This window comes from Salvelinus fontinalis, chromosome 37 (assembly GCF_029448725.1).
Source record: "Salvelinus fontinalis isolate EN_2023a chromosome 37, ASM2944872v1, whole genome shotgun sequence".
NCBI classification, from domain to species: Eukaryota; Metazoa; Chordata; class Actinopteri; order Salmoniformes; family Salmonidae; genus Salvelinus; species Salvelinus fontinalis.
In genome coordinates this window covers 4,476,390-4,488,606 of record NC_074701.1, presented here as the reverse complement: position 1 = coordinate 4,488,606, position 12,217 = coordinate 4,476,390, and positions in this window count along the sequence as shown.

Here is a 12,217-nt window from a genome sequence, read left to right as displayed (position 1 = left end):
CTAGTAAGGTCTACCCAGATACACTGATAAGGGCCTCTGCTCCAGTAAGGTCTACCCAGATACACTGATAAGGGCCTCTGCTCCAGTAAGGTCTACCCAGATACACTGTTGAGGCCCTCTACTCCACTAAGGCCTACCCAGATACACTGATAAGGGCCTCTACTCCACTAAGGTCTACCCAGATACACTGATGAGACCCTCTACTCCACTAAGGTCTACCCAGATACACTGATGAGGCCCTCTACTCCAGTAAGGTCTACCCAGATACACTGTTGAGGGCCTCTGCTCCAGTAAGAGCTACAAAAGAATAAGTCAAGTAAGTCATGTTCATTTCATTAAAGGGGCGTGTCCCGCAGAGCCTCCTTGCCTTGCTGCCTAGACACGCCCCTCAAGGTAACCATGGCTTTTCCCCTCTTTCATCAGTGTCACGGATCAATAGAATGTGGTACAGAGACCGCCAAGGTCCCTTGGGACTGTCTGCAGAGACCAGCTGGAGGAAAGGCCTGTGGACGCACCCGCTGCCGAGGCTGAGAGGGGGCTTAGACGAGAGAATTGTCCCGGAGAATAATGGACAGGATAATGTGAACGGATGGTCATATATAGAGAATATCTTTTTATATATTGGGAGATGATGTTGTCAAAATGTGCATGTCTTATGTTATGGAACACGGGTGATAAATGTTAGACTGAGATATGTGGATTTAGAGTTTAAATGACGCTTTCTGTAAGCGTATCATCGTGCATCTTCACAATACAAGTCCCTCTGCATTCTGTAATGTACTGACCGGGAGACATATTGTTTTGTTCTTTAAAATAAGATGTACTGTATGTAATTAGAAAACCCACTGAAGACCATTCCCACTTACAGAACCATCCTCATTATCCGGAGACAATGACGCCCCAGTGTTCAGTCTGATCACACACACACACACCCACCACAGCTCTCCACTTGTATCTGTTATTTAGTATGTATCATGTTCCAACCTGGGCATCACAACGCTTCATATCGTGACTCTAATATTTAATTGGAATATTGTAGTGGTGTTACTCTGGCGACGGGTTAGGGAGTTAAGAGAGATGGGTTCCTTTCTGGATCACTGGATGAAATATGGGTCAGCCACCCTGTATCCAACCAACCAACCTCCACCCTCCTAAGACTCCACCGGCCTCTCCGAGCCACGACTGCATATGAGGCAATTACGCCGCGGCGACAAAGTGCACACCGCTGCAACTGGACAGATATTTGAAACAAGTCAGTGTTTAATTAGGTTATGCAGTGATTTCTTTCCTTGCAAATTAAAACCCTTAGAAGCCTTAGACAATTAATCTGTGTCTCCTGGTCTCTGGGCGGACGCTCGGGCGCGGCGCTACGCAGAGCCTTGGGAACAGGACCCCAGCAGCCTCGCCACTCCAGCTCTTGACCCTCAGGGTATCTGCGGCTGCCGCAGGGAACAAAGCAATTATTTAAAAAAACATCTCTCTCTCCTTCGTCGGCGCTCCTCAACACTACCAGGAGACTGTGTTATTGATACTGCTGGGAGGACTTCATTTACCCATCTAACCCTCATCTGCAAACAACCGCATGGAATTAATCATTTATTGTTTATCGTTATTATTAATATTATCATCGTTATTATTATTATCATTATCATTATTATCATTATTATTATTATCATCATTATTATTATCGTTATTATTATTATCATTATTATCATTAGCATTATTATCATTATCATTATTATTATTTTCATTATTATTATTATCATTATCATTATTATTATTTACCAGTAGTAGCAGGACTAGGCGTGTCAGACGTATTTTATTTGTATACATTGAAGTAGCGTTGTTTTAATTTGGCTAGACTTACCAACAGCCTGTTAGTAGGCCTGGGAATGGTCAACACTCTGAGATGTCTCTGTACACACTCATTGGACTGATTCGCATCACTTCCTGTTCCTGTGGTTACATATTTAGATGTATTGAGCCTTCAGAATTATATGTATTTAGATTCTAGATTCGTACAGTAGGACACATTTTAGCCACTGTAAAGTAATACAAATACAAATCTGAAATATATGTTGTTTAAAATTGTATTAATACAAGTATGTAGTGGGTCCACATTTGCTCTCAGTGATGTTCATCTGTATAAAGGGTTAACCAGTCTCAATGATATTTACTGACATTGTTCTTCTGTATAAAGGGTTTACCAGTCTCAATGATATTTACTGACATTGTTCTTCTGTATGAAGGGTTTTCTCCCACCATCTCTTCCCCCTGATTCCCTTGGCAACCATCTTCCAACTGTGCATCTCAACCCAACATGTATTCAACTATCCGTCCATCCATCATTTATCGATGATATTAATCTCAGATCACTACATATTGGTCTTGGAACAGGTGGGTCTAGTGCGCTGCGAGAGCTACAGAGGAGTGAGCGAAGGGCTTTGGGATGCTTTTGAAAGAATATAGTGTTTGTGTTTTGAAGTGAAAGTACACATTGGAGAACAAGGAAAAGCCATTTGACCAGCCATCATAATTCTGTCCCATTTTAAAGGATCATGTCCCCAGGAGCCACCGTTTATTCACTGCTCCACTGACCTCAATCTCTAAACATCTCTCAGCATTTAACCTACATTGTCTTTCTTCTGACTCAGACTGACAAAAGAACCTAAGAATGGAAAGAAAACAGTATTCCCAAGTTATACTCTGAATAGTAACAGAATGATGTTTCCCTAGTTATACTCTGAATAGTAACAGAATGATGTTTCCCTAGCTATACTATGAATAGTAACAGAATGATGTTTCCCTGGCTATACTCTGAATAGTAACAGAATGATCTTTCCCTAGTTATACTCTGAATAGTAACAGAATGATGTTTCCCTAGCTATACTCTGAGTAGTAACAGACTGATGTTTCCCTAGCTATACTCTGAATAGTAACAGAATGATGTTTCCCTAGTTATACTCTGAATAGTAACAGAATGATGTTTCTCTAGTTATACTCTGAATAGTAACAGAATGATATTTCCCAAGTAATACTCTGAATAGTAACATAATGATGTTTCCCTAGTTATACTCTAAATAGTAACAGAAGGATGTTTCCCTAGTTATACTCTGAATAGTAACAGAATGATGTTTCCCTAGCTATACTCTGAATAGTAACAGACTGATGTTTCCCTAGTTATACTATGAATAGTAACAGACTGATGTTTCCCTAGTTATACTCTGAATAGTAACAGACTGATGTTTCCCTAGTTATACTCTGAATAGTAACAGACTGATGTTTCCCTAGTTATACTCTGAATAGTAACAGAATGATGTTTCCCTAGTTATACTCTGAATAGTAACAGAATGATGTTTCCCTAGTTGTACTCTGAATAGTAACAGAATGATGTTTCCCAAGTTATACTCTGAATAGTAACAGAATGATGTTTCCCTAGCTATACTCTGAATAGTAACAGACTGATGTTTCCCTAGATATACTCTGAATAGTAACAGAATGATGTTTCCCTAGTTATACTCTGAATAGTAACAGAATGATGTTTCCCTAGCTATTCTCTGAATAGTAACAGAACTATGTTTCCAAAGTTATACTCTGAATAGTAACAGAATGATGTTTCCCTAGCTATACTCTGAATAGTAACAGAATAATGTTTCCCTAGTTATACTCTGAATAGTAACAGAATGATGTTTCCCTAGTTATACTCTGAATAGTAACAGAATGATGTTTCCCTAGTTATACTCTGAATAGTAACAGAATGATGTTTCCCTAGTTATACTCTGAATAGTAACAGAATGATGTTTCCCTAGTTATACTCTGAAAAGTAACAGAATGATGTTTCCCTAGTTATACTCTGAATCGTAACAGAATGATGTTTCCCTAGCTATTCTCTGAATAGTAACAGACTGATGTTTCCCTAGTTATACTCTGAATAGTAACAGATTGATGTTTCCCTAGCTATACTCTGAATAGTAACAGACTGATGTTTCCCTAGTTATACTCTAAATAGTAACAGAAGGATGTTTCCCTGGTTATACTCTGAATAGTAACAGACTGATGTTTCCCTAGCTAGACTCTGAATAGTAACAGACTGATGTTTCCCTAGTTATACTCTGAATTGTAACAGAATTATGTTTCCCTAGTTATACTCTGAATAGTAACAGAATGATGTTACCCTAGTTATACTCTGAATAGTAACAGACTGATGTTTCCCTAGCTATACTCTGAATAGTAACAGAATGATGTTTCCCTAGTTATATTCTGAATAGTAACAGAATGATGATTCCCTAGCTATACTCTGAATAGTAACAGACTGATGTTTCCCTAGTTATACTCTGAACAGTAATAGAATGATGTTTCCCTAGTTATACTCTGAATAGTAACAGACTGATGTTTCCCTAGTTATACTCTGAATAGTAACAGAATGATGTTTCCCTAGTTATACTCTGAATAGTAACAGAATGACGTTTCCCTAGTTATACTCTGAATAGTAACAGAATGATGTTTCCCTAGTTATACTCTGAATCGTAACAGAATGATGTTTCCCTAGCTATTCTCTGAATAGTAACAGACTGATGTTTCCCTAGTTATACTCTGAATAGTAACAGAATGATGTTTCCCTAGCTATACTCTGAATAGTAACAGACTGATGTTTCCCTAGTTATACTCTAAATAGTAACAGAAGGATGTTTCCCTGGTTATACTCTGAATAGTAACAGACTGATGTTTCCCTAGTTATACTCTGAATAGTAACAGACTGATGTTTCCCTAGTTATACTCTGAATTGTAACAGAATGATGTTTCCCTAGTTATACTCTGAATAGTAACAGAATGATGTTTCCCTAGTTATACTCTGAATAGTAACAGAATGATGTTTCCCTAGTTATACTCTGAATAGTAACAGACTGATGTTTCCCTAGCTATACTCTGAATAGTAACAGAATGCTGATTCCCTAGTTATACTCTGAATAGTAACAGAAGGATGTTTCCCTAGTTACACTCTGAATAGTAACAGACTGATGTTTCCCTAGCTAGACTCTGAATAGTAACAGACTGATGTTTCCCTAGTTATACTCTGAATAGTAACAGAATGATGTTTCCCTAGTTATACTCTGAATAGTAACAGAATGATGTTACCCTAGTTATACTCTGAATAGTAACAGAATGATGTTTCCCTAGTTATACTCTGAATAGTAACAGACTGATGTTTCCCTAGCTATACTCTGAATAGTAACAGACTGATGTTTCCCTAGTTATACTCTGAATAGTAACAGAATGATGTTTCCCTAGTTATACTCTGAATAGTAACAGAATGATGTTTCCCTAGCTATACTCTGAATAGTAACAGACTGATGTTTCCCTAGTTATACTCTGAATAGTGACAGAATGATGTTTCCCTAGTTATACTCTGAATAGTAACAGAATGATGATTCCCTAGTTATACTCTGAATAGTAACAGACTGATGTTTCCCTAGTTATACTCTGAATAGTAACAGACTGATGTTTCCCTAGTTATACTCTGAATAGTAACAGTATGATGATTCCCTAGCTATACTCTGAATAGTAACAGACTGATGTTTCCCTAGTTATACTCTGAATAGTAACAGAATGATGTTTCCCTAGTTATACTCTGAATAGTAACAGAATGATGTTTCCCTAGCTATACTCTGAATATTAACATCATATACTACATAGGAAGGGGAATGTCCTGAAACTTACTGAAACACATTTTCACTGAGCTTAAGGCAGAGGGAAAGCACTTGCAACCCCTTCTCAAAGCTGACTTTGCAACTGTATTTGTCTACAAAGCACTTTTAAATGAATCTATGCATGATTCATGGAGGTTCTTTCAAGTTTCTTGGTGATGTGCAGGACAGCATCACTCTAGGCTAATTATTTGAAGCTGTCATGATGTTCTGTTGGAAAGGCTGCCTGGACAGGAAGAGACACAGATGTGGGATGCATGCAAAATAATATGGATCTATCGTTGAATAGTCCCAAACAAAGTCAATATACTGTAGGATGCACTGGTGTAGGGATACCTGGAGAAATGGGAAGACTCTCATTGAGATAAAAATGTCCTAAAACAGCCCAACTGGCGTAGGGATACCTGGAGAAATGGGAAGACTCTCATTGAGATAAAAATGTCCCAAAACAGCCCAACTGGTGTAGTGATGCTTGGAGAAATGGGAAGACTCTCATTTAGATAAAAATGTCCCAAAATAGCCAAACTGGTGTAGGGATACCTGGAGAAATGGGAAGACTCTCATTGAGATAAAAAGGTCCCAAAACAGCCAAACTGGTGTAGGGATACCTGGAGAAATGGGAAGACTCTCATTGAGATAAAAATGTCCCAAAACAGCCCAACTGGTGTAGGGATACCTGGAGAAATGGGAAGACTCTCATTGAGATAAAAATGTCCCAAAACAGCCAAACTGGTGTAGTGATGCCTGGAGAAATGGGAAGACTCTCATTGAGATAAAAATGTCCCAAAACAGCCAAACTGGTGTAGGAAATAGGCCCTGTGTGAAAACGTCTATAAGAAACAGTTTCATACACTCTGAATGATTTAAAATGATGGATCCCATGCTGGTCTTTCCCAGTCTGACCAACCCCAGCTGTACTGTAGCAGTAGGATAATAGTAGGTCTGCTATTGAAACAGATAACTGAGGCTGTCCACTGAGTCACAAATTCACAGTTAAAAAAAACAACAGAAAAACAACATTGGATGTTCGAAGTCCATAATAAATGCTTTAAACCACACCAGGAGACCACTTTTGAGGTCTGGGAAAAATCTAGAAAATTACATATTTTGTGTGTGTGTGTGTAGTTACCCTTTTATTGAACTGTGCAGGCACCTAGCAGTGCTGTTAAGTTAGCTTCTGTTTCTGTTGCACGTGAGATGGAGTTTGAACAAAATAAATAACCACTGGGGATTGATGCACATAATCAAAGGCTACTTTGTAAGCTAGTTAATTAACATTTAATAGAGATGGTTTCTGGAAAAGCTTTTCCATCTATCAGAAGATGATTAGGTCTTCATTAGCATCTGGACCTGGGCATGGTACTTCATATTATGAGGTAATATGTCTTACCTTGCTTCTAAGTAGCCCGCAGCCAATATCCCACCATAGACATGGTAATTATTTGATAAAGACTTCCTCGCATGCTTTCTCCTGTCCTATTGGTTTTCTTTCTACTTTTTAATTTCATTCAATAGGCAAGTCAGTTAAGAATAAATGTTTTATTTACAATGACCTACCAAAAGGCAAAAGGCCTCCCGCGGGGATGGGGCCTGGGATAAAAAAAATATATATATATATAGGACAAAACACACATCATGACAAGAGAGACAACACAACACTACGTAAAGAGAGGCCTAAGACAACAACACAGCATGACAGCAACACCACATAACAACAACATGTTAGCAACACAAAATAGCAGTAGCACAACATGGTAGCAGCACAAAATATGGTACAAACGTTATTGGGCACAGACAAAAGTACAAAGGGGCAAGAAAATGGAGACGGAAAATACATCACGCAAAGCAGCCACAACTTTCCTTCATTGTGCAGCAGCCAGTCATTATCCTAGTCACATTAGCCAACCATGATAGTTGTTGCATGTTTAGCTCCTTCTGTATCCTGTAAAAACATCCTTCATCTGCCACCTTGTCAGCGTAACGCTCGTCGTTGGAATGAGGTGAGGACCAAAGCGCAGCGTGGTAAGTGTTCATTATTATATTTATTAAACACAGAACACTAAACTAAAAATAACAAAGGAGACCAAAACACAACAATTCTATAAGGTGACATCCACTACACAGAAAATATAATCACCCACTACACACAATAGAAAACAGGCTACCTAAATATGGCTCCCAATCAGAGACAACGACTGACACCTGCCTCTGATTGAGAACCATACTAGGCCAAACACATAGAAATCGAACAATAGAACAAAACATAGAAAAACCAACATAGAATGCCCACCCCAACTCACGCCCTGACCAAACTAAAATAAAGACATAACAAAGGAACATAAGGTCAGAACGTGACAGTCAGTGTATCAAAAAAAAAGAAAAAATACAATTGAAATTTCATAAAAGAATGAGAGTTTTCCTCCAGAAGTCTGAGGCTCATTTTTTTATTGATATTTCCATCTCTGGCCAAGGAACCCGCTCGTATGCGCAGTGTGTGTTTTAGAATGGTGTTTTCCCCAAATATGCGCGTTTGCCTTCCGCCATGTTTTTTTAATATATTTTTTAGTTCACCTTTATTTATCCAGGTAGGCTAGTTGAGAACAAGTTCTCATTTACGACTGCGACCTGTCCAAGATAAAGCCAAGCAGTGCGACACAAACAACAACACAGAGTTACACATGAAATAAAACAAACGTACAGTCATATAACACAATAGAAAAAAAAAGAATGTCTATATACAGTTTTAAATTATTTTTTATTTTACCTTTTTTAACTAGGCAAGTCAGTTAAGAACAAATTCTTATTTTCAATGATGGCCTACCGGGGAATAGTGTGCACATAAATGCACGTTGCTGCCCCTAAAATGTGAAGAAATAAAACTTAATCAAAATGTTTTGCTAAAAATTCTGATCTGTTTCATCAGCCTTATTAATTTATACAGGCGTAAACCTTCACTCCACTACTTTGATTCACATCGTGGGGGATTAATAAGAAGTGAGAAATACGCCCACTGAAAAATAAGTGGGTATACGGTGTATATCAGCGTATATTCCTCCACTATAATACTGGTAACGTCCAGGGAAGTACGTTGTCAGTAGGTTTTTCAATACTGTAGATAAACGTCCTCACACAGGGCCACAGGTACCCTTCTACTTGAAGTTCTATGTTGATATTGTAGCTCAGTGACTGACCAGCCTTATTAATTCTCTGTTTTTTCTTTTAACAGATTCTGTTAGAACAGGACAAGACATATTTTCATGTTCGACTCAACTTTATGGATAAGGCGACAATATTTTTTGGGATTGAATGTTTTATTTTGTTTGGGGGGGGGGGTAGTTTGCAATGCCCTTGTGTCTTCTGACTGGTTGAGGAAGACATGTCTATTTCTGTCAGTTTTATTATAACCCCTCTGCAGGTATACCAGACTAACACTAGTTGGTTAGGGAATATCTGTCATGACTTTCCACCAAAGAGTTCCTGTTTCACCACACGGCTGTGTTCAAACCTTACATATTCATATTCATCACTTTGACTGTTTTTTTTTAGGAAGTAACTTGGGATTATGTAGCCACGCTACTCAGAGCTGATTTCAAGGGGGGGGGGGGTAAACATTTCAAACATAGCATCGCTGTGTCCTCAACTCCTTGTATAAAATCTGTATAAAATGCACCCCCCCCACCCCCCCCCCCTCCTTGACAAGAGACTAGTGTCTCATAACTCTGATGCCTAGTACCAAAGATAAGATTAGACAGAAAAAACAAACGCATGTGACAGAGAGAGACGTCTTTTTCTTTACGGTCTCATCAAGTGGAAAAATACATCAGGAGAACGTCCCCTTCCACAGGCATTGTTCTCTGTCTAACCTTTGTTCTCTGTGATACCAGTCACAATGAAAGGTTAGCCTCAGACTTCCGGAGGACATCTCTCATTTCTTTTTATCACATTTTAAATACATTTATCTTTTTATTTTTTTGATATAGTGACAGGGCGACACACTGAGGATGTTGTTACGGGATACAGAAGAAGCTTTTAGGAAGAGAACAAAACTATATTTTTAGTTTTCATAATTAATTCAATGTCTCAGAGTAAGTTCGCCCTGGATGTGGCGTGTGAAGACTAAATAAAATAAATAACTTTTTGACTTTCCTCAATAGAAAATATAACATAGCTATGCATGTTAGAGTATATATTCATTATTTAGTGGCAGGCAAGACAGAGACACTACTGTAGTCTCTCAATAGAGGACGTTAATATGAACATACTGTATATATATTTGAGAGGTAGGTTAGTCATTAACTTTTTTTCAATTATTTTCTTCATGACTATGTCCACAATATCCCTAAAGGATGACATTCTGTACTGCTCAGATGCTGGTGTGTGGCAAGTGGCTTGGAAGCCTTGAAATGTTGACAAGTAGTTCTATTTTCCTGCCACCACTAACCAAGTCAACAGAACTCCCAGAAATGACCCCTCAAGTCAGGCTCTATTGTGAAGTCGGGCCCTATTGTGAAGTCGGGCTCTATTGTGAAGTCGGGCCCTATTGTGAAGTCGGCTCTATTGTGAAGTCGGGCCCTATTGTGAAGTCGGGCCCTATTGTGAAGTCGGGCTCTATTGTGAAGTCGAGCCCTATTGTGAAGTCGGGCCCTATTGTGAAGTCGGGCTCTATTGTGAAGTCGGGCCCTATTGTGAAGTCGGGCCCTATTGTGAAGTCGGGCCCTATTGTGAAGTCGGGCTCTATTGTGAAGTCGGGCCCTATTGTGTTTCGGGCTCTATTGTGAAGTCGGGCCCTATTGTGAAGCCGGGCTCTATTGTGAAGTCGGGCCCTATTGTGAAGTTGGGCCCTATTGTGAAGTCGGGCCCTATTGTGAAGTCGGGCCCTATTGTGATGTCGGGCCCTGTTGTGAAGTCGGGGCCTATTGTGAAGTCGGACCCTATTTTGAAGTCGGGCTCTATTGTGAAGTCGGGCCCTATTGTGAAGTCGGGCCCTATTGTGAAGTCGGGCTCTATTGTGAAGTCGGGCCCTATTGTGATGTCGGGCCCTGTTGTGAAGTCAGGCCCTATTGTGAAGTCGGGCCCTATTGTGAAGTTGGGCTCTATTGTGAAGTCGGGCCCTATTGTGAAGCCGGGCTCTATTGTGAAGTCGGGCCCTATTGTGAAGCCGGGCTCTATTGTGAAGTCAGGCCCTATTGTGAAGTTGGGCCCTATTGTGAAGTCGGGCCCTATTGTGAAGTCGGGCCCTATTGTGATGTCGGGCCCTGTTGTGAAGTCGGGCCCTATTGTGAAGTCGGACCCTATTTTGAAGTCGGGCTCTATTGTGAAGTCGGGCCCTATTGTGAAGTCGGGCCCTATTGTGAAGTCGGGCCCTTGCTACAGAGCATGTGTGACCTCCGGCTCCAATGTTCCAACACAACAGCAACAACACAAACAAGTAGAGTTGTGAGAGGGATCCGCCTCCTGCTCGTTTCCTCGGCGACGGTGGCGTACAGGCAGGCGTGCCTCATGAGGAACGCATCATTAGGTATGCATTTTGTGGTTGGCTGTGGACAGGGGCCGTGCCCTGTGGACAGATAAGGAAGTGATTGCACGTCAGGGAATTCGAGAGACAAGGACACCAGGACTGACTGGCCCTGCACATCACTGACAAGTGCTCAGGGGATGTTAAATACACATCAGTCTGACGCCTGGGCCTTTGATTTAATACTTTAGCTGGGAGGGAGGGCGAGAGGGAGGGAGTACGGGAGAGGGCCGGCATTGTAATGAGGTTAGCAGACCTTGCTCATATCGTTAAAAGGTGGTCGGTGGTCAGTACAGGAGGAACCTCCAGCTTGTCAAACAAGACTTGTATCGTCCTGTGTGTAAAGGTCTTGTCACTAGTTAACATCTTGACCCGGGGGGTTGGGAGGGGGGACTGAAAGAGAGTGGGTCTTGTGGTAACATTGGATTACACAGTGCTACATCACTAATAGGACTGACACACAACCTGACAATGGCTTACACATGTGTTACACACTTCATAACTAGATAGAGTTAGATATCAGACCATGTTACCCACTTCATAACTAGATAGTTAGATATCAGACCATGTTACACACTTCATAACTAGATAGTTAGATATCAGACCACGTTACCCACTTCATAACTAGATAGAGTTAGATATCAGACCATGTTACCCACTTCATAACTAGATAGAGTTAGATATCAGACCACGTTACCCACTTCATAACTAGATAGTTAGATATCAGACCATGTTACCCACTTCATAACTAGATAGAGTTAGATATCAGACCATGTTACCCACTTCATAACTAGATAGAGTTAGATATCAGACCATGTTACCCACTTCATAACTAGATAGAGTTAGATATCAGACCATGTTATACACTTCATAACTAGATAGAGTTAGATGGAATTACAGAACATAAATAAAAAATAAATGAATGTTTTGTTCAATCCGGAATACTTGCAAATATTTTCCACATTGGGTAGTTGGACAAAGACTTCAAGCAGTAGCA